Raw genomic sequence first — 23296 nt, forward strand, 5'->3', positions numbered from 1 at the left:
AGCCATTTGGTGGCACCAGGCAAAATCGGCCTGCATCAGGGACGGAAAGGGCGGTGGCAACCCCAGAAGTAACAGTGCTGGAGCCTGCACAGAGAAAGGAGGACATGTGGGCACAAGAATACAATGGACTGGGGCGCTTGGGTGGCTCAGTTGATTGGGCGTCCGACTTCGGCTCAGGTCATGATCTCACGGTCCGTGAGTTCGAGCCCCACGTTGGGATCTGTGCTGACAGCTAAGAGCCTGGAGCCTGTTTCAGATTCTGTGTCTCCCTCTCTCTCTGCTCCTCCCCCGCTCATGCTCTGTCTCTGTCTCTCTCAAAAGTAAATAAACATTAAAAATTAAAAAAAAAATGCAATGGACTGAAGGTTTGTGTCCCCTCCCCCCCCCCCACAGATTCTTATGTTGAAATCCTAACCCCCAGTGTGATGGTATTAGGAAGGTGGGGCTTTTAGAGATGATTGGGTCACCAGGGGGAAGCTTTCATGAATGGGATGAGTGCCCTGGTAAACAGGGAACTTCAGAGCTCCCTCACTCTCTTTCCACCATGTGAGGACACAAGGAGAGAGAACCCTGGGAGAGGGTCTCACCACACTGGACCATGTTTGCACCGTAATCTCAGACGTCTGGTCTCCAGAACCGTGGGAAATAAATTTTTATCATTTATACACCACCTCATCTGTGGTACTTGGTTATAGCAGCCTGAAGTGACTAAGACAAAGGGTGACCTGTCCTGGGATGCCACAGCTTCAGTGGGGTAAGGAGGGTACTACATGGGGAAGAGCTGGCTGGAACAGGGCGTCACAACCCAAGCGGGGTAAGGAGAGTGTCCATGCTGGAGGGCAGCTGGGTCTAGGGTGTTGGAGCCTAAGTGGGTGGGGAGCGCTTCTGTATGGAGGGGCAGTTCGGCACAGGGCGTTAGAGCCCAGGCAGTGTGCAGATGACATCAGAAAGGCAGGCACCGCCCTTGGACTCAGGAACCAGTGCTAGGTCCGCATAGCACACTGTGCCCAGCGTGACCAGCCTGCCCACACCATGAGGCTGGCCTCAGAGCTGGCCGTGGGGAGCACCGTGACAGCAAACACATGAAGGTATCAGAGCAGATCGGGGACACGCTGCTCTGCAGGCCATCTCCATCCCTCCCCACTGCCCCACCACCAGATTCTTGGCCTGACCTTCTCTCACTTCCATTTCTTTCTTTACTTCTCCCATCTCAGGACTTCAATAGAAGCGGTTGATCAGAGGCAGATCAGAGGGAGCCTCTGGCAAGAGTTAATGATTACAGCAGCCCAAGAGCATTCAAACCAAAGGACGAGCAGAGTGCTCTAAAGACCTTGGTTCTGTCCTTGGCCCTGTGTCTGGTATCTTACTGACTCAGGCGTGCTTAAATGCAGAGACACCCACTCCCAGGACAACTCATCCCCAGGCCAATAACGAGAGGTTTCAATGCAATCTCCTGGCACTCACTCTTTAGGTTGGTGTAGAACTAGCAGAGGAAGAATCTGTACTTAAAATGTAAACTCCAAGCAATCGCAGATGAGAAGGCAGAATTCTTTTAATAGGCAGATCAGCAAAGATATCAAAGATATCCTTCCAGGTCAGACAGGATGCCGTGAGGGACACTGGTAAGAAAGCCTCGGAATCAAGGATGAGGGAGATACAGACAGGAACAGAGAGGGATGTTTCCATCAGGCCAGGCACACCTGCATAAGGGTCTCACCAATTCCACAGTGTGAAGAGGTTGGATTTAATGTCAGAAGGACACTCTAGAAGACAGCTGCGGTAAAACTTTTGACCATGGTGGAAACATTCTTTACCCGTGCTGATGAATACAACGGCACTAGCTACCTGTGGCCAGAAGGCACTGGAGATGTGGCTAGTGCAACAGAAGAACTGCGTTTTTAATTATACCTGATTGTCATTAATTAAAATATTTTGAAAGGCACTAGTGGCTAGTGGCTTCCATGCTGAGCAGTGCATTTGTATGGAACTTGTGATCAGTGTATAACTGACTGCTGGTGTACTATGTGCTATTTTGAGAGAGAGCATGAGCAGGGGAGGGGCAGAGACAGGGGAAGAAAATCCTAATCAGGCTCTGTGCTGTCAGTGAGGAGCCCGATGCAGGGCTCGAACTCATGAACCCTAAGATCAGGACCTGAGCCAAAATCAAGGGTCGGAAGCTTAACCGACTGAGACACTCAGGCGCCCCAAGTCTGGCAGTTTTCAATTGTCTCAAATGATCAAAAAGAATTATTTTTTGTATCCATAAAATGCCGAGTTAAAGAACCCTTCTTAATTCATGTAAGTCAAATTTGCAGGGCTCTGGACTCATGTTTAGGCAAGTTAAGTGAACTCAGCTGCTAATTGTGGTCCAGATAGTGTGTCCAGAGTGGGCCAGGCACTCCCAGATAGGCATTACCAGAGCATGATAATGACCAGTTGCTATCTCGGTGTTTGCTCCTGGTGTGATGAAGGGGTTTGCAAATGGGTAAAGTGCCATGTAGACTTCGCAGTGGGGGGAGGATTCCTCAGTGGTCCCCTTCCTACCTAAATCTCCTCCACAAAACCCTATCGGACACATGCCAGAAAAAGCAGTGTGGTTTCCTATGCGTGGGAGGTAACACAGGGAGGGTAACAAAGATGGGGAAAGAAGGAAATAGATGGGAAATAAGGGGGTAGAATGGGGTCACCAAGAAGGGTAAACTATCTTCTGTCTGAGGTAAGAAGCCAGCTATTTTTAAGACCCCTGGGTGTTTAAGCCACCCCGGGTGGCTCTGTCGGTTAAACATCAGACTTCGGCTCAGGTGACAATCTCACAGTTTGTGGGTTCAAGCCCCACGTCGGGCTCTGTGCTGACAGCTCAGAGCCTGGAGCCTGCTTCAGATTCTCTCTCTCTGCCTCTCTCTCTGCCTCTGCCTTGCTCACACTCTGTCTCTCTGTGTCTCAAAAATAAATAAACATTTAAAAAAAAGACCCCTTGGTGAGGATTTATTAATGTGTAAACAACATGGTCCCCTTTGAACCCCAAAGGCTCAGAAGTCTTCTGGGACCTCTAAGCCCACAGAAAGATGGGGCTTTGAGGTGGGCTGAGCCCATAGGCCAGCAGGGCTGTTCCCCGAAGAGGCAGAGAGAAAGTAAGGTTAGAATGGCCAAGAAAATAATGGGGAAGGGGAAGGAGCCAGCTCAGGGTTTTCTTGGTGGAAAGGGACTGGGAAGGCTGAGGCTTAATCCCCCACTGTCTCCCACCTGTCATACCTAAGTTATCCTGCAGCTGCCATGGGGGTCCTGTGAGGCATTGCAGGGTCCCCATCACTTGTGTGTGTTTGTCGGTGGGGGGGTGGGGGTGGCGGGGGCAGACCCTGCCTGTGGCCCTGTCTGCTCTCAGCAGTGGGAAGAGCAGCACTCAGGCTGTTTCCCCTCTGTAACAGAAACCCTGAGTGCCTCCCAGGAATCTTGTAAGCGCAACCCCAACATCCACATATCTGTCAGCCTATGGATGCAAACACAGTTACATTTGCATCAGTGAGTCGCATTTCCTGCTCTTGTTCCCACTTGCCCACTCTAGGCTCCAGGGCCCAACAAATTTCCCTCAAGTACTCTGGGCAGGTCTCAGGAGGTGTGTCCTGTGTGCTCAGAAACCCATCTGTCAGCTACAGTTAGCATCAGGTGCTTTCGCGCTGTCCTCCCTCCTGCCCTGCGCCTCTCTGCCAGCGTCCCCGTTCACAGTCCTGCCGTGAGGGCACCTCATCTCTGCCTCGTCATGAGTGCCATTTGTGCAAATGCAGTGTCTGTCCCAGGAATGCCCTCTCCTGTTTCCAGAGCTGTGATGAAAGGTGCTCAGCTCTAGGCAGCAATTTCTTGGATTTTGTGAAATACTTTACTGCCTCCGTCCTGAAACAGCCCTGTTTGTTTCACCCAAATGACCAGACCTCAGCAAACTGTGGCTGCCAGATAAGGTCATTGAAGGAAGAAGAAGAAGGAGGAGGAGGAGGAGGAGGAGGACAGGGGGGAGGAGCAGGATGGGGGGGAGGAGGAGGGGAGGGGGAGGGGAGGAAGAGGAGGAGGAGGAGGAGGAGGAGGGGGAGAAGAAGAAGGAGGAGGAGAAGAAGGAGAAAAAACACTTTAATGTTTATTTTTTTAATTAAAAAAAATTTTTTTTTGAGGGAGAGAGAGACAGACAGAGTGTGAGCCAGAGAAGGGCAGAGAGAGAGAGGGAGACACAGAATTTGAAGCAGGCTCCAGGCTCTGAGCTGTCAGCACAGAGCTCAATGCAGGGCTCAAACTCACAAACCATGAGACATGACCTGAGCCAAAGTCGGACGTTTAACCGACTGAGCCACCCAGACACCCACAACCTTAATTTTGAATACTAATAATAAATGAGGTCCCCTTCGGTCTGCCACCTCCCTCTTTCTGAGGTGGAAGGCCAGTTCAGCAGCACCTCACCCCAGGTGTTTTGAGGCCTTCGGGAATGCTCATGCTGTATGCGATTTACTCTTCCTGTCACTCGCTGGCTTCCCCTGTCTGGGGAACTGATGTTCAGTCACATCCCTAGTGTCCAGACTCTGCAAATGCTCTGGCCAGCCCTGCGGCAGGTCTGGGTTCTCTTGGAAGTGTCTTGTAATGAATACACCCTGAAAAATACAAAGTGCTGTACAGACTCAGAGTTCGGAGTATTCTTACACAAAACCCGAAAAATCTATGAGCCCATAAGCTACATCTCTTCTCTGAATCAGACAACAGCAGTGCTGGAAGCATCCCTAGAGACGACCCAGAGTCGTTATACTTGTGAGGACAGCCCCAGTGCCACCGCCTGGTCATGACCAGAACTCCCTGCATGGGCCAGACAGGGAGTGCCAAATTCTGGAAACCGGGTCACGTCAGCCTTTGTGTGTTCTTAGCCTCACCCAGCTGTTTCAGATGTACACCCGAGTGTTTACAGGTGACTTCACCCCCTCCAGCTGGCAGGGAGAAGACATCAGCAGGCTGAACACTCCGAGTCCCAGAGGAAGTCTGAACTGGCCCTGCAGCCGGTGCCTAGAGGTGAATGGGTTAGGCCAGCCGGTAAGACTTTGGGGTTAGCGTGTCCCACAGAGTATTGGGTGGATCTCCCGATGCCCCCAGGTCTTGGCAGGGTCAGAACTGGCCCTGGGTATCAGAGCCTAGGGGCCAGCGTCCAGGACTGGGGTCCATTCTAAACTTGCAACACGACCGACTGGCTTAGAGTTTGGCCCTCTCTCGGCTGTCTCTTATCTCCACCTGATACCTCCTCACCCACAGCCCTGACCAACATCCCTGAAGAAACACCGCTGAAGATATGCCCTGAAGAAACGTATCTTGCTCCATTTCCTGCTTCTTCACCAGGCACAGCTGGCTTCCTCGCCCCCAGCAAGTCACAAAGCCAGTGCCAGGGGCAGGCTCCAGGGCAGCTGGGGGAGGGAGTCCATTAGCAGATGGAGCTCCAGGTCTCCAGCACCAAACAGCAGGTGGTGGACAGGACCTTCTGACCCTTGGGGAGTTGGCAGCAGTTAGGAGAAGGGGCCGGGAACCCTCATGGTGAGGAGCCTCCAGAGGTGGTGGGAACCTCCAGAGGCTGCCCAGTGCTTCCCCAGGTCACCAGCAGCCTCGGTGACACAGGTGGCACTGATCCCTAATGGAGTTGAAGAGGCGGCCCAGTGTCAACATCCAGGAGGGAAAAAAGAAAGCTCTGCACTGAAGGGGAGACCATGGCACTCTCCTGAGCCAACGTGGGCCCCTCCCTGTGGGCTGTGGCCCAGCTCCCAGGCACCTTTAGCTCCTAGAACTGTCCTCTAAGACCTAAAATTGTGCTTGACACACAGCGCATGCTCAGCACACATGTGCCAAATGAATGGATGAATCAGGAAGTGAGGCCTGCTTCCGTGCAGTAGCTGGTTTCATGACAACACAAGTTGCCTGTGTGCGGTGGGACGATGCCCTGTCCCCCTCACTGTCTCAGCCCCTGTTCCTCTGCGAGAGCTCCACAGGACTGCCACAGTGCCCTCTTTGCCAGTCTCACTCGGCATGGGCAGAATCAGGGCTTGGGAGGCCCCCACGATTCTCTCTTTTACTAGTCTGGGCAGAATCCTGCCCTCACTCTTGTGGGACTGGTTTGGAAGGCTCCATTTCACAGAGCCTGCCCTCCTAAAAAACAGCATCACAAACACCTCACAATGTCAACTCTTTCACAGTCCAACCTCACTGTCCTGGGGCACAACCAGAGCACATGGGAGGGGCAGTGCCCTCCTTGACCATGTCTCCTCAGGAGTTCTGGAGGAAACCCTCATAAAAGCTTTTGGGGGTTGGTGCCCGGGTGGCTCAGTCGGTTAAGCGTCTGACTTCAGCTCAGGTCACGGTCTCACGGTTTGTGAGTTCGAGCCCCGCATCAGGCTCTGTGCTGACAGCTTGGAGCCTGGAGCCTGCTATGGATTCTGTGCCTCCCTTTCTCTCTGCCCCTCCCCTGCTCACGTTCTGTCTTTCTCTCCTTCAGAAATAAACATTTAAAAAAATGTAAAAATACATACATACATACATAATGCTCCCCCCCCTGCCCTGCCCTCCAAAAAATAACTTAGGCAAGTATAAGTAGATCCCTCCTGTGAAGAGTAGATCCCACTCTACCCGTATTTCTCACCTTGCCTTCAGGCACTGCCTAGGAGCTGGGGTAGAGCAGAGAGCACAATAAAGTCCCTACCCTCCTGGAGCTTACATTCTAATGAGGTCAGAGGGACAATAGACAAATGAATAATACCTCTGTGTGGTGCTAAGTGGCAAGAAGAAAACTCCATCAGAGTAAAGGGATAGATACAGAATGGCTGGGAAGACATGAGTGTTTATCTGAGGAAGAGTCTCCAGAGAAGCTCTTCCCGATAAAGTGAATTTGAGCAGAGACCTGGAGGAAGTGAGGACGTGAGTGTGCGGGTGTATCTGGGAGGAAATGGTCTAGGCAGAGGAATTAAAAGCACAAAGACCCTGAAGCAAGTGTCTGTTTTGTGTGAGGAACAGCATCCAGTGTGGCTTAAGAGAGTGCAAGAGGGGTAGATTTGAGAGGTAGCAGAGAGCCAAGACATAAATGTCATGGTAAAGGTTTTAGATTTATTCCATGTGACAAGGGAAGGCCTTACAGGGTTCCAAGCAGAGCAGAGACATGATCCAACTTGAATTGTAAAAGGAACACACTCATTGGCTGCTGGCTACAGAGTAAATCAGAGCTGGGTGAGGATGGGGAGCAGGGAGACAAGGCTATGCAGTGGTCCAGTTAAGGGATGATCATAGCCCAGACTACAGTGGGCATGGTGGAAAGGGTAGAAAATGGGCAGAATCTGGATATTTTCAAACGAACAGCCAACAGGATTTTCTGATGGATTGTATGTGCAGTATTAGAGAAAGATGAAAGTCAAAGATGACTTCAGGGGTGACTCAGAATGTTGATTTGAACAAACAGGAAGAATGAAGCTACCACTAGGAAGTGCTTTTAACTCTGGGATTTTGTATTTCTCTGAAAAGAAAATGAAAATCAGGAATCAAGAAAGGGACATGCCGAGGACCCGGATGCAATACTCAATAGTCCACTAAAGAGGGTGACCCTGCAAATGTGCATGCTGATGGATATATAAAGATATGACACTGATGGTGGGCATGTGGGTGCAAATGCAGGTGAGCCCAGGGCACATGTGGAGGGCATTAGTTGTGCATTGGGATATTTGTGTATCATAAGGTAAACCCAGACCGAATCTTGCTAAAGTAGCAGCTGGAAGCACAGTTATTCACCTTGTTTTGACTTCGTACTAGACCTTGGACTTGAATAATCCAAGAAGATTTATCCAGCTCTAATATCATCTATAGAAAAGCCTTGAGGCTTTATTTGGGACTTTGTGTCGACGTCAAATGACTAGTTGAGAATAAGGAGCACATACTCTAATGAGAACTATCATCAGTTTACTCTAAATTCTTGTAGACAACACAATATAAATGCTGTGCAGAAAGTTCTGATCCAGGTTTCTCCTCATTTAAAAGCTGGTGAAGATCCATAACTACTATAGCCAGGAGAATAGTCTCTTCCCCTCAGGTTTCCCCTGTCCAAGGATTCTTCCATATCTTCCTTTGTGGTAACCACACTGAGATTGTCCCACATGGTGTAGTTTGCTCTGGGATGTTTACTTCTTGTTTCATACATTTGTTACCATTCATGGTCTAGGACTCATAGTTTTTGCTTATGTCTGTATTTCAAGGGAGGATTTGCTTCTCTCTAATATGCTCTATAAAATGCTAAATGTTGGCTTTACTTGTCAACCCAAGAAGGCTACGTGATGGGGCAGCTCTCTTTTCTCTGTCATGCTGTATTTTCTCTCTAGAATCAACTTTCTCTGTGAACTTCTGCAATGGGAGGGGTATTTTAAAGCCCTTTGACACACGCAGCATACCAGAGACCATGAACACCAGGATGAGTGAGTAGGAAATATTCATTTCCTCTTCTACATCAGCTAGAGGAAAAAACTCTGTTTCTTCATCTACTGCTCTCAATATTTCATTCTGGTCACCAAATGTGAGGGGAGAGGGGTTCCCACACCAAGCAATTCTCCAATTCTCTGTAGACAACAACTGGGTGTCTTATAATTCAATTTTGACACGATCTACCTGGGATTAGAGCAGACCCCACTGGTTAAGGACTAGTCCTACAAGACTTCACCCCCTCTCCCACTTCAGACACCAATTACAAGTCCAAGCTGTCACATGTGCTTGTGATCTACTGGATATAACTCAGAGATTCCCAGGTTCCCAGGACACCCACCTCGCATGAGATAATTTGCTAGAGCAGCTCACAGAATTCATGACAATAGTTTACATACTAGATTACTGGTTTATTATAAAAGGACACAACTTAGGGGCATGTGGCTGGCTCAGTCGGTAGAGTATCTGACTCTTGATCCCAGAGTCATGAGTTCAAGCCCCACGTTGAACATGGAACCTACTTAACAACAACAACAAAACAAAAGTGTACAATTCAGAATAGCCAGATGGAAGCGATGCACAAGACAAGGTACGGGAGATGAGATGTGGAGTTTCTCTCCTCTCTCAAACACCTCCACGTGTTCACCAGCCGAGAAGCTCTCTGAATCCCATTGTCTAGGGTGCTTATGAAGGCTTCATTATGTAGGCATGATTGATTAAATCATTGGCCACTGGTGATTAGATCGGCCTCCAACCCCTCTCCCTGTCCCCTCCCCCAGAAGTCGGGGGATGGGCTGAAAGTTCCAACCCTCTAATTACCTGGATGGTTCTCCTGGCAACCAGCTCCCAGGTTAGAGGCTTTCCCAAAGTCACCTCATTAACATAAACTTAGATAGGGTCGAATGGGACTTGTTATGAATAACAAAAGATACTTCTATCTCTCATCTCTTCTGAAATTCCAAGGATTTTAGGAGTTCTGTGCCAGGAATGCGGATGAAGACCAAAAATAAATGTCTTATCATAAATCACTGTATTGCACTAAGCCTGCTGTACCACCAGGTTTTCAATAATATTTTGCAGATATTTCTCCTGTGGGAATGCATCTCTAGTTTAAGGACGAATGAGAAACTATAATCTACTTTCAAAATCTCTATTCCTGGCAATCTATAAAGCAGAAGATACCAGAAGATTTTCCTTGACATCATGGACTGGTGGTAATTTATTTTTGAATTTATGAGCATTATTTGGCTCCCTGACTCACCGCGCAGCCTCAGAATCACCCCAATGGCATGCAAATCATTCTCTGGGAATTATGGAGGTGTGGCATGTTTGTGATAATACCAAGTCTTCTGGTCCAGTTCTGCTCTCGCCTAACAGACATAGGACAAAGTCCTAGATTTCCCTGTGTCCAGGACCTACCCTTCTTATTTTAAGTCAAGGAAAGTCCTACTTACTGCCTCCTATGCCCAAATGGAAGAACTAGTCAGGTTCCCCCCCCCCCCCCCAGAGAAACTGTAACAAGCTGGGAAAACCCCATTCCCTTTCAGGGAAATGCCTTTGGCTCTTCAGCTACTATTCAGTAGGCTTCTCCTTCAGGGGGAATAGGACATACAAGGCTGTGACAGCACTGGCCTCATGCACAAACATTCAGAGAATATAAGCAAACAAACCCACAGCTACCACAGCTTCCTAGAACAAAACCCAAAACATACCGTGATTCAGATCCCCACTGTTTTATTGCCTATCATGGGACAACAATAAGTAGTTAAGGTTTAACTAACAGCAGGGGCCTTATTTTGTATAGGCTTTAGGAAAAAGGTGGGGATTCAAGCCTGCACTAGCAGTGTTGTTTATGACAATACCACCAGAATGACAGAAAGTACATTTGAAAACTATTTTGAGATGAGAAATAGAAGCTTTGGAGAAATGCTCTACTAGAGACTGGATGCCTCATTTGGAGAACAAGAGATTCTTTCATGTTTTGCAAGGTATCAGCTAAGAATATCTAAGAAAACCTTCCTCATGATTTTGAAAATGCACAATTGATAGAAACCAATCTTCTACAAATTTATAATTTAAGAAATTGGGCTATGTCTAGGGGTGCCTGGGTGGCTCAGTCAGTTAAGCGTCCGACTTCGGCACAGGTCATGATCTCGTGGTTTGTGGGTTTGAGTCCCGCAATGGGCTCTGTGCTGACAGTCAGAGCCTAGAACCTGCTTGGATTCTGTGTCTCCCTCTCTCTGCCCCTACCCTGCTCACGCTGTGCGTGTGTGTGTGTGTGTGTGTGTGTGTGTGTGTCTTTCTCAAAATAAATAAACACTAAAAAAAAAAGAAAGAAATTGGGCTCTGTCCTGGAAAGGGAAAAGAAAGGAAAGGAAGCTTACCGTAGCTATGCACAAGCTGGTCAGGGCTCCTGCCTGGCTTTAGTACTGAGATAGGGCTCTCACAGACCAGACTGCTAGGATGGAACAGGACAGGAAGCAAAGTGGATGTCATGGTTAGCCACCTTCCAGGACACTCTTAGTTGACAGAACAAGCTGAACCCCATGAGAGTGGAATAAATCCTTGAGTGGGTAGCATGAGCCCTGGCAAAGAATGATCAGGAGGATCTCTACTGAGCGACCAGAACCTAGGTCCTCCAGCAAGCATCTAATTTAGTGCCAGATATGCTTGTTGCCTCCTCCACCAGGGTTTTCTCGGGCTACAGAAAAGTGGCTTAAAACTATACCTCGTACTCACACAATAGCTCTGAAGGGAAGACACATTGGTCCCAGATAAGAGAGAAAGGTCACACTTGCTCATAGCAAAAGAAAGTGTGCCAGCTCTGCCTGTGGTAACCTTGAGGAACAAGGGAAAAAAAAAAGGCCTTTCCACTAGGCAATTAGGCAAACAAACTACAAGGGTCAAATAAAACAAACAAACAAACCACACCTCATACAAAAGACAGAGAACCCAGTCTGAGGAAGACCACAGTCAAAAAGATATTCTGCCCAAAAACTTGACCACCAATGTTCACAGCAGCATTATTCATAATAGGTAAAAGGTGGAAACATCCCAAATGCCCATTATTTGATGAATGGGTAAACAAAATGCAGTATATACATGCAATGGAATATATTTGGCCATAAAAAGCAATGAGGGACCAATGCATGCTATAGCATAGATGGAACTTGAAAGCATTATGCTAGGTGCAAGAAGCCATCACAAAAGACACATGTTATATGATTCCATTTATATGAAATGTCCAGAATAGGCAAACCATCTATACAGACAAAAAGTCTATTAGTGGGGCTCCTGGGTGGCTCAGTGGGTTAAGGGTCCAACTCTTGATTTCAGCTAAGGTCATAATCTCATGGCCATGAGACTGAGCTCCAAGTTGGGCTCTGCACTGTCAGTGCAGAGCCTGCTTGGGATTTTCTCTCCCTCTCTCTCTCTCTCTCCCTCTCTCTCTGTCCCTTCCCTCTCTCAAAACAAATAAATAAACATTTTTTTAAGTGGACTAGTGGCTGTTTAGGGGTAGGATGACAGCAGAGTACTACCCTAAGGGAATGTGATCTTTTTTTGAAATGATGAAAATATTCTAAAATTGACTGTGCTGATGGTTGTACACATCTCTGGATATCCTAAAACCCACTGAACTGTACACGTTAAATGGGTAAGTTGTGGGGTACCGGGTGGCTCAGTTGGTTAAGCGTCCGACTTTGGCTCAGGTCATGATCTCACAGTTTGTGAGTTGGAGCCCCGTGTCAGGCTCTGTGCTGACAGCTCAGAGTCTGGAGCCTGCTTTGGATTCTGTGTCTCCTTCTGTCTCTGTCCCTCCCCGACTTGTGCTCTGTCTCTGTCTCTCAAAAATAAATAAATATAAAAACAAAAAAATTTAAATGGGTAAGTTGTATGGCATGTGAATTATAGCCTAATAAATCTGTTTAAAAAATAAAAGCCAGCAATGTTGTCTAAGAGACTCATTTAAACAAAACAAAACAATAGACATAGAAAAAGTGACAATAAAGGTATGGGAAAATATTTTTTTTAAGTCACATTTTCTGCAAATACTTATGCTATAATATTTAATAACATAACTTCAATAAGTTCTAGAAGATGATGCATCGGTTCAGGACCAGTCAGGAAAATATTGGTTATTTAAATGGAGAGAATGTGGGGGAATTGGTTAAGCTGACTGAAGGAGAAACATGATGAGGCAGTATAGAGTTAGTAACTGCAGGTACCACCCCTGGGGAAATAAAGAAAAGAGGGGGACATCAGCCAAACTTAGAAGCAAAGGAAGAGCCCCACAGAATTGGAACTTGGCCGTCTGGGGGAGGGGCACCCTGGTTGCTCTTATGACCTCAGGGGTTTGGAGAAGAGTCTCCAGAGGAACAAGGTCTTACTTCTCTGAGGAGGGGTGCTGTCCAGCCACTGCTTATTCCTTCAAGCAGGCTGATTCTTGGAGTGTGCAAGAAGTTAGAAACTGGAACCACTGCTACCGTCGAGCTGAAGTGCTGCCTCGGGATCATTCTGACAGGAGTAACAAGTGGAAAGACCAAGGGGCTTCTCCTCTCTCCCACCTTCCCGTCTCTTTCCAGGTGCCCACTACTGACAATGTCTAGCAGGTAGCCCGCTGGTGAGGAAGTATCATTTGCAGGGTCCCAATCTCAGCACCACAAAGTTTGGAGTTGGGACACAATAGATTAATAGCACAGCTGGTGAGAAAACATCAAAATGAGATGAAAAGGATGATTGAAGAGCTAAGGAATCATCAAAACTAACGGTGACACTGCACCATTGGCAATTTGGCTGAAAATTGAATTAATAACATGTAGATAAGGCTTGATTTCATCGTCATGAATTCAGAAGAAAAAGACAAAGATATTAAAGCAATTAACAAGGAGAGGGTACATGTGAAGGACAAAGATGTCTCTTTCTTTTTTTTTCAAAAATTTATTTATTTTTGAATGTTTACTTTTGAGACAGAGAGAGAGAGAGAACAGCAGACAGAGGATCTGAAGCCAGCTCTGTGCTGATGTCAGAGAGCCCAGGATTCAAACTCACGAACCGTGAGATCATGACCTGAGCTGAAGTCAGATGCTTAATCAACTGAGCCACCCAGACGTTCCCCAAAAACTTCTTTTTAATAGTGATCTTCTCATTAGCTTTAAGTTGTGCAAGATGTTTCAAATAAGAATAATTCTTGCCCCTGAAGTAGAAAATCTATTCAAGGTCACAGAAAAAGGGGCACCTGGGTGGCCCTCTCTCTCTCTCTCAAAAATAAATAAACATTTTTTAAAAACGGTCACAGAAAAAATATTCAGGGCTGTTATACAGAAAAATTTCCCAAAATGATTAAAGAACTTAATTTCAAATATTATATTGTAATACCAGGAAAATCTGTTAGAAACTGATGGACAGTGAGATATATTGTGGTTAAGACCTCAAACTTCAAAAGGCGAGAAAAAATTCTTAAGTAGGTTAAAATCAAATCAGTCTCAGACTTTTCCAGACTCTTTCCTATGAGCAGTATCCACAAAGTCCTGGGACATGGCAGGGGTGCAGGATGGCAAGACTCAAGAACACTTGTTTAAGTTTAAATAAAATAGGAAGACATTTTCAAAACTTAAGGAATATGAGGCTGTTGAAAGACTGAGAATACATACAGATTCTTTGTACCTTCTGCCATCAAAAGATAAAGTCTGTTTCTTCATCTTTTAAATACGGGCTGGCCTTCTGACTCGCTTTGGCCAATGACTTGCAGCAGAAGGGACATTACTTGAATTCCAAGCCTGCAGCTTCCATTCTCACGCTGCCACCTGTTGAACAAGACAAAGCAAACCTGCTGGAGGGGCTACGTGTGCCTAGGCTGACCACCAGAACTGACAGATGCAGCCCTAGGCTCAATACCGGATGGCCAATTTGCACAGGTAAGTCCAGGAGAGATCAGCTGAACTTCCCAGTTAAACCCAGCCCAACTGACCAACCCACAGAACTGGGAGCTAGGAAATGATCCCTGCGGGTGGTTTGTAATCCACATGAACAAAGGCTAACTGAGACATGATGAAATCTACACAACCAAACCAAAATGGAGCTGGAAATAAAGCAGTGCACGATAAATACATTTAAATACTGGTTAAGAAAAATCGATAGGAAATGATGGAAAAAAATGGAATATAAATATAAACCCTGACAAAGTGAAAAATAATGTGCACCAAAATTTAGGAAGTATGGGGAAGAGATGGGAGGAAGTGAAAGAGTGTTAATCTATCTCTCATAGCAGGGAACTCAGTATGGCCAATAATGAAGCACATAGTTTTAAAAAGTTGCTCTGTCCTATTATGATTTTTTATCATTTTGTTTACCCTTTGAGAAACCTTTTATGAATCAATCTCTCTTACAATGAGGAAACATGCATCTGAGCAGTTCCTTCAGTTCTTTTGTTAAATTCAAGTAAGACCAGGTTCAACACTGTATTTTAAGAAAAATGGCATGTCCAGATTGAGTCTATTCCTGTCCATTACTCTATGTAGCTCTCTATCCATCCTTCTATATGTATTCATGCTTGTAATAACAGTATTCACATATGGATGTTAGTATTCTGTAATATTAAAATTGGGATGGTTTGAACTTTTATTTCTTGGACTTTTTATAAAGGGTTTATATTTTTATAAAAACAACAAAGTTGTAAACAGACTTTATAAGAAGTTTCGTTAGCAGTCCCAGTGGAAAGGGGCATTTTCATAGGGAATATTAAAATGGCATTATGCTCTAGATGTGGTGTATCTAAACTGGTGGTTCTCAATGGCTACACACTGTAACCGCCGAGGAACATTTTTAAAAATTTCAATATCTAGGCTTCAGCCAGACCAGAGCCATTCAATTAAAATCTCTGGGATGGGGACTGAGAATGATATGGTTCAAATGTTCCCCCAGGTGATTCTGATGTGCAACTCTGGCTGAGAACCACTGGTTTCAACAGGCCAGACAGCACATTCCTAAGATGTAATGCATGTTGCTGAAAAGTCCGGCCACTCATTCCACCCTATGCCTCTTCAGAGGATCTGCTACTGAAGAAGACAGGAAGAATGAATACTCTGGGTAGGCTACTAGTGGCATAGGAAGCCTGTTGGCAGGAACAGGGGGCAAGATGCTTTCTTGTTTACCTCCAGGAGAGAGAGCCTGGATTCCCGCCCCCCCCCCCCCCCCAGATGCTGAGTTGGCACCTCTTGGTGTCTCACAGGTTTTAAATGAATGACACACCCCCTATAGAACCAGTTCCTAACAAGTGAGATGGAATTACTGTGATTGGTTTACCAATGCTTTTTAAACTTTATTATATAGAGGAATTGCCCCGGAACCATGTTAAAATGCAGATTCTGATTCAGTAGGTCTGGAGTGGGGCCAAGATTCTGCATCTCTAACAAGATTCCAGGTGATTAGAATGGCTGTCAGGCATCAATTACATCGTCCACCTTAACTATCAAACACACCTGATATTTACAGTAGCTGAGGAGTGCATTCTTTCCTTGTAGGTGAATATACAGGAGAAGCCAATTATAATCAGAAGGTGCTTAATGAGCAAAGCCAGATTGCAAAGCATATGTGAAGGCACAGAAGCAAGAAACTGCTCACGTGCATGGTGAATCAGAAGCTGGAGGTGGGCGGAGTCAGATCACTAAAGGGCTGGGCTTTGATCTGTGTTCTGCTGAGCACAAAGCCTCTACAAGATTTTCCATGGGGAAAAAAAAAAGTCTTCTAGAGTCAATCATTTTGGGGAAGCATTGCATTCTATGCCCCTCACTTTGTTACTTACAACGCATAATTTGATTTCAAAGATGCTAAGAAGCCTTTGTCAAATAGAGATAATACCTCATAGGCAGTACTGGTTATATAATTTGTGGAGCCCAGTGTGAAATGAAAATTTGTCTTTTCCAAGAACTGTTAAGATTTTCTAGATGGCAGTGACAGAGCATTAAACCAATTGTGGAAATCTTCAGACCTTTTGGGACTATGCAGTTCACATGCCCATGAAGTTGCCCTACTCATAGAGATATTGGGAGCATTAAATTAAACAAGGAATGAAAAGTGGTTTAATGCTTGCATCCTGTATGCACTAAATAAATAATAACTATGGTGAACACACAGCTTTTAGTTAAACAGCTTTTGGTTGTAACAGAAACTCACTTTATCTAACTTAAGCAAAAAAAAAAAAAAAGCAGAATTTATTGTAAGGATCCAGGCAGGTGTTTCAGAATCCAAGGGGAGAAGCAGCCAGCAAGGTACAGGAACAAAGGGGAAGAGAAGCATTATCAGGACTCTCTTTTTCTCTCTCAACTCGTCTTCTCTGTGGGTTCCCTGTCCACACCGTGGGACAAATCAGCCCAGATTTACAGGTTCAAGAGACTTCCCAGAGGGAGATTGGGGTCTCTTAGCCCGAATTCCGCATTCCGAGGAAGGGCTTCTGATGAGTCCATCTAGTTTTGCCTGAACAACTCTTCAACTAGTATTGGCTCAATGGAGGGGGGGAAGAAGGCAACATATGTCCATCCCAGTGTCTCCCATACTTAATTGATCATGAGACTTTTTTTTTTTTTTTAAATTTTTTTTTTCAACGTTTATTTATTTTTGGGACAGAGAGAGACAGAGCATGAACGGGGAAGGGGCAGAGAGAGAGGGAGACACAGGATCGGAAACAGGCTCCAGGCTCTGAGCCATCAGCCCAGAGCCCGACGCGGGGCTCGAACTCACGGACCGCGAGATCGTGACCTGGCTGAAGTCGGACGCTTAACCGACTGCGCCACCCAGGCGCCCCTATCATGAGACATTTCTTGAAGGAACGCCTGTTAGTAGTGACAGAACATACTTGAGGATTGCAGTTGTGGGCAACATGAAGCAATGAAATGGCTAAAGGAGAGGCATGAGAGCCAGGAATCAGATTTTCATTGCAGATGGCAGGGAGCAGAACTGCCTGGAGGGAACAAGACTGAACACAAGAAGGCTAATTAAGACCCTGCTACAGAAATTCAGACCTGGGAAGCAAGGCTAGTATTAATGGGGAAACGGGGAAAAAGTGTCTCCAGAAATATTTGGGCAGTGAAAATCTGAAAGGATTGGCAAGTTACCTATATAGGGGGAGGTGTATGAGAGACAAGAATGGTTCAAAGGATGAACTTAGGGATACTGAATAGGTCGTGGCACTGCCATCTATGGAGATAATATACGAATTGGGGGTGGCGGGTGGGTGTGAATTGTTTTTGATATGTTTGGTGCCAGGAAGAATATTTAGGTGGAAATATCTAGAAGCCTGAAATTTGGGCCACAGGTGAAGGCTTGAGACGGATTTAAATGTCACACTTTGTTGGTAATTAAAAAACTGAAAAGCTTATGCATTCAGTACGCGACTGTTAAAGTCTCCCATGGCCCAGGCGCTGGGGGACATAACACACATGCATGGACAAGATACCCATGGTCCTTGCAGCCTCTCGGGTAGCTTACAGTCGTCCAGGAAGATAAAGTTCTTACACGGCGCTCCGTTTCGAAGTACAGAACGTCAGAGGGTTGTGCAAACAATGGAGAACAAATTGGACACAGTGCCCGTGCCTCTACCACATTACAGCTGTGTGCCAGGGGCAGACTCCGGGTGGGTTTCAAGCCTGGGATCACCACTACCAAAGCCAGGAGCCAGGACGATGGCACGGGTTTGGTCTCTAACTGCGAGAGGGAGGGAGGTGCGCTTGGAGAGCGCGGTTGATGAAAACTGGCGATAAGTGAGAATCACTGCCCCAGCAGAACGACCTGAGTCTCTTTTGTGTTTTCTCCGGCCAAGCGTTGCAGGCCGGCAATGTGCTGAGCTGGTTCCACTTGCCCAAGAGGAAACGACTAGAATGACAGTCCACGTAAGGGGTTCACTTTTCCATCCAAACTGCGTCTCCGTCGTCTTGCTGCGGGGAGAGGGTGAGGATGGAACCCAAGGGCCTGGGTTACTGTCCAGCTCCTGTGGGTGTCAGCACCCCAGAAGCTAAGTGCGGGGAGTACCGCGCGGTCGGAAGCTCTAACACCCGCACAGGCGGTTGGCGGAGAACAATGAGCTACCGGGGAGGAAGCGGAGGGTAAGCGAATTCGGAAGTCGAGGCCCCACGCGGGAAGACAGACGCGAACGCGGCGCTGGGCAACACGCCTGCGCCGCCGGAGGTTGGGAGCACGTCCCCGCCTGGTGCCACCTCTGAGTCCAGAACCAGCTGCGAGCTCGCAAGGTGAGGGCGGGGGAGTGCACGCCTGAGGGACGGCCGAAACGCGCGAGCGCTGAGAGCGTACGCACGCGCAGAGCTCCCGCCGGCCGGCGCCCAGAGCGCGGGAGAAGCGACGGAAGCCACAGAAAGGAGGCGCATCTCGGTGAGTGCTCCCCCTCCCTTTTCTCCCGGAGTGCCTTGCGCTCGCCCGGTGGGCGGGGGGGGAGGGGAGGGGAGGCGGCGGTGGCAGCCATGTTGTTGTGAGTCTCTGTGTCTCACCCTCGGTACTTCGGTGGTTCGGAGGAGGAGGGGGAGGAGAAGGAGGAGGTGGGGTGGGGGGGAGGGAGGTAGGTGGAGAAAGAAGATATTGCCGCCACCGAAGGCGGAGGAGGGAAGGACGGCCAAGAGCGACACCGCCGTGTGCCCAACGGTCGGTGTCCCCGGCTGAGGCAGCGCGGCCGCAGCAGCCCCGTAAGTCAGCCCGCGCTTGCTCCTTCTCCCCGTGCTCTGGCACCGCAGGGGCTGGCTCCCCGGGCTTTGTGTGGCGGCCTCGGCTGGGGCAGCCCGCAGGCGGGAGGGCGGACGGGGCCTGCGGGCAGCCCGGGACGGCAGCGGCCTGAGGCCCGCTCGCACAATGCGGGGGGAGGGGTGCCGGAAGGGGGTGTGCGCCCGGCGGCGGCGGCGGGGGGGGTGGGGGGGCTCGGCTCTCCCGCTTCCTTTCCTTCCCCACGCCGCAGCCTCGCGGCGCTGGGGTGCTGGTGTCCTCGGTTTCTCGGCGCTTGGGGTTAAGGACCGAGCTGTCCTCTCAGCCCTTGGATTCGGAAAGAGGGCAGAGGCCGGTGGATCCAGAGAAGTGTGCGAGTTGGAAGTGGGCGAAGAGGAAGGAGTGGGTTTATAAAAACAAGTGTGGGAATTCTCGTGGGCCCGAGTGTATCCAGGAAAAGCTTGCAGCAGACAGGTGTGGGTATGAAAGAGCGACTTGGGTTAGGCTGGTTAGGTGCCATTATTAAGGAATGTTATGTTTTTGTTACTGAAACAGATTTCGACACCCAAAAAGATACATACATTAAAACGAAAGGAAAGATTAGATGCTTCAGACATTTTAGCAATAGTTTTGTGTCTGAATTGGGCCAGATTTTGGGAAAATGAATTGTTCCCAAACGCGTGTAAAAGTTATGCTACTTCCGAAAACATACCTAGGGAAAACCCAATTTCCTTAACTTAGTCTTTTATTAAGACACATATGTAAACATTTTGTGGGTTAGTATTACGGGCACATTAGGTGTAATAGGACAAGCATGGTAAAGTCAGGTCTTAGGACTTTGTGAGATTTTTAACTTAAAACTGGTGACAGGGTTTTTTTGGTAAAGTTTTTTTGGGAAAGCTTTATTAGATGAATGTTTTAAACGCTTAAGAGAAATGTAGTATCTGTAAAGGTATATCGAAACAATTATAATAAAGGAATTTACCTAAGGATTTTAAAGGCTTGTTTACTGCTTAGATTTCATGTTTAATAGGTGACTCTTCACCATGTGACTGGGAGTATCAGGATGATTTAAGGAATTCTGGCTAGGAATCCTGTTTAAAACACAAGGACAGATATTTTTAATTGGCTTAAGTTTCTGTCGTTAGTCTTTTAATATCCTGCTTTTTAAAGATAATTTGCTTCATCTGCATAGGCATCATAGTGATTTCCTTTTCGCATGAATGTCGTTTCAAGTCAAATTTTTGGTGAAATAAGTTATTTAGGATTGTCTTTTGGTGTCCCAAGGACAGTTTTTGTACCCACTAAAGGTTTACACGGATTTTAAAAAGTATTTCAGAATCTTGGGTCTTCAGCTTTGAAGTTCTTTTTTCCTGTTTGTACAAGTCTGGCTATTTAATCTTCAGGTTAGATTTGCTGTTAAACATCTTCAGGAGAATTTAAACCTTAATTTTTATACGTTTGAAAAAATTTGAGTGCAAGGTTCTTTTAGATGTTTTCATATTTAGTAAAATTTCAACTTAAAAGTCTAAATTACTACCATATTTAATTTGGTCATGCAAGGCTGTCTGCTTTAATAGGCCAATAATCTTAAGTGTTACAAGTATACAAACCAAACTATGCAGTCTTAAAGGTAATATTATGATTTTGTTTCTCCTAAACCTTCCATACTTTATAAATAATCTTTCTGGTATTGAAATATAACTTGTCTTCCTGTGTAGGTACTTATCCTAGTTAACAAAAGTAACTATGATCAGAGCTTTGGGCCAGGTGTGACCTCCAAAGCCAGTCTGGTCAGTGACTAGACTCTGTCTGCTTTTTATAGACATTGACAAGATCTTCATAATTTTTTTAAGTTTATTTTTGAGAGAGAGCAAGCTCGAATGCACAAGTGAGGGAGGGGCAGAGAGAGAGAAAATCCCCAAGCAGGCTCCTCGCTCTCAGAGCAGAGTCCAGTTGAGGCCTCCAGCTCAGGAACCTTTTGAGATCATGACTGGAGTCGAAATCAAGAGTCAGACACTTAACCAATTGAGCCACCCATGCGCCCCCAAGATCTTCATAATTTTAAGTGGAAGTTGGTTCCTGTCTCCTGAATTATTTCGTAATTCAATGACCTTTAAACTTGTCGGTTTCTAACATAGGGAAATACTCTATTTTTTTCATGTTCTTAAGTTTATGACTATTTTAAATATTTGAATGTATCTCATATGCCTTTGACTTGCATTCAGGTTGTGGCTGTTTTACTGATAGGTGTGTGATTAGTATAAAAATTGTACTTGTAACTGGGTAAATTGGTTGGTGATGTATTAGATTTCTTGCTGTTTTTACGAAGGCATAAAAACAGTCTGACTTGCTTCTGTTGTCCTAATTCTTCACTGTTGCTTTTGATGAACTTATAAGAAGGAACTGATCAAGTATGGCTTGTAGTCTCCTTCCTCTCTTTCTCTTTGGAAGTCTGCCCCCTGCAGAAAGCTCTTTATTCTGCTGCTTCTTGAGGTGACCATGATAGATAGACTCTGCATCTTTTTGGAGGACCATCAGTTGTCCAGTGCTGCCTGTAACTGGGTCAGGATAATTAAGGGGTGTGGTGGTAGAAGCCCCACTGGCTTAGGTCTAAATTATGCTTTCCATTGTAGCTTGATCAGATATTGGATTGCTATCAGTCTAGTTCCTGTGTCTCACTTCTGAATTCTGATGTGGTGGAAAAAGGTTTCCTTCAAAAACCTTTCCTTCAAAAACCTAAACCTTCATTTAGAAGCTAATATTTTAATAATAATTTTTATATTTAGCAATATAGATAGAAGACATTTATCACTTAAAATGTATTACTTTTGTAGTGGGAAAAGTGAATTTTCAGAGCTGTTATTTTCGAGCCTTTCCAATGAAACTATTACATAGGTAGGTTCTTCTTTCTTTTTAGTTTCAGGTAGCAGTATGTTTATATACGTAAGGTTAATGTATTTTTGTCTTGGTGACTTTTTCGTCCAACAACTCAAAAGATCCAACTTTATAAATGAAAAAATTAAGACTTGCCTAATTAAACACAGTATCACCTTCCAGAGAGTCATTTTAATTCTTAATAAAATTGTGGAAATTTTTGTCTTTTGTTAACCTTTTTCTTAAAAGAAAAATTTTATTTGATCTTTGCCTGGCTTCTTTCTGTACTTTAGAATTCTAAAGTGCTTTAAAGAATTGAAAAAGTATTGGTTATTCAAGCATGTTGGCAAAATCATAGTTTAGTGTATTTCACCTCTGCAAATTTAGCTGCTGTAATCCCATCCATTTTTAGTTCACAGATTTTCACTTATTCACTTACTCTCTTTGTAGAGAAAAGACGTTGGAGTAGAGTACTGGAAAACATACAAGTGTGTACACCTTATGTGCATATCCCAGCATTTCACTAAAGGGAAAGTGTAAAGGGAGAATGGGTAGTTGTAATGTAAGAATACTTTTGACTATAAATGGGACAGAAAAAAAAAAAGCAGCCATTATCAGCTACCTGAGGCAAGTATTTGAACCACAAAGCCTCCAAAAATCTGCTTCCTGGAAGGGATTTGATGAAATTGACTATAAAATGACACTGCAAAACCACCTATTCAATACCTGCTTAAGAGAATAAAACCTGCAACTGCCAGAGTACATAAAAAATGGTGTGTGGCAGGGGAAGGGGGGAGAGAAGGCATTTTTTTTTCACACTTTTTTGTAGTCGTTAAAAAAAAATACCTATAAATATAGAGAACGTAATTTGAGGATAGATCTTTTTTTTTTTTTAATTTTTTTTTTTTCAATGTTTATTTATTTTTTGGAGGGGACAGAGAGAGACAGAGCATGAACGGGGGAGGGGCAGAGAGAGAGGGAGACACAGAATCGGAAACAGGCTCCAGGCTCTGAGCCATCAGCCCAGAGCCTGACGCGGGGCTCGAACTCCCGGACCGCGAGATCGTGACCTGGCTGAAGTCGGACGCTTAACCGACTGCGCCACCCAGGCGCCCCGAGGATAGATCTTTATAATTTCTATTAGAGTGGACATCTCATACCAAGAGTGCCAGTTTTAGATCTAAAAGTGGTGATCTGTGGTTTTAAGCACTATTGCTGAAAGACTTATGGATCAGTGGAATATTGTTTTGAT

At 45.9% G+C, this 23296-nt stretch overlaps 1 protein-coding gene across 7 annotated transcripts in view; it reads left to right on the forward strand.

The window, feature by feature from the left end:
* The first annotated feature begins 19026 nt into the window (after window positions 1–19026).
* Window positions 19027–23296, forward strand: part of PUM2 (pumilio RNA binding family member 2) — a 101466-nt gene continuing 97196 nt past the window's right edge. For 6 of the 7 annotated variants that reach the window (XM_047851203.1, XM_047851205.1, XM_047851208.1 and 3 more), the window contains exon 1: window positions 19027–19154. The gene's annotated coding sequence lies outside the window, so the exon portion shown is untranslated. The remainder of the gene's footprint in view (window positions 19155–23296) is intronic. The other variant, XM_047851207.1, reaches the window with a different exon arrangement.

Source organism: Prionailurus viverrinus, chromosome A3 (genome assembly GCF_022837055.1).
Source record: "Prionailurus viverrinus isolate Anna chromosome A3, UM_Priviv_1.0, whole genome shotgun sequence".
In the NCBI taxonomy this organism is placed as follows: domain Eukaryota; kingdom Metazoa; phylum Chordata; class Mammalia; order Carnivora; family Felidae; genus Prionailurus; species Prionailurus viverrinus.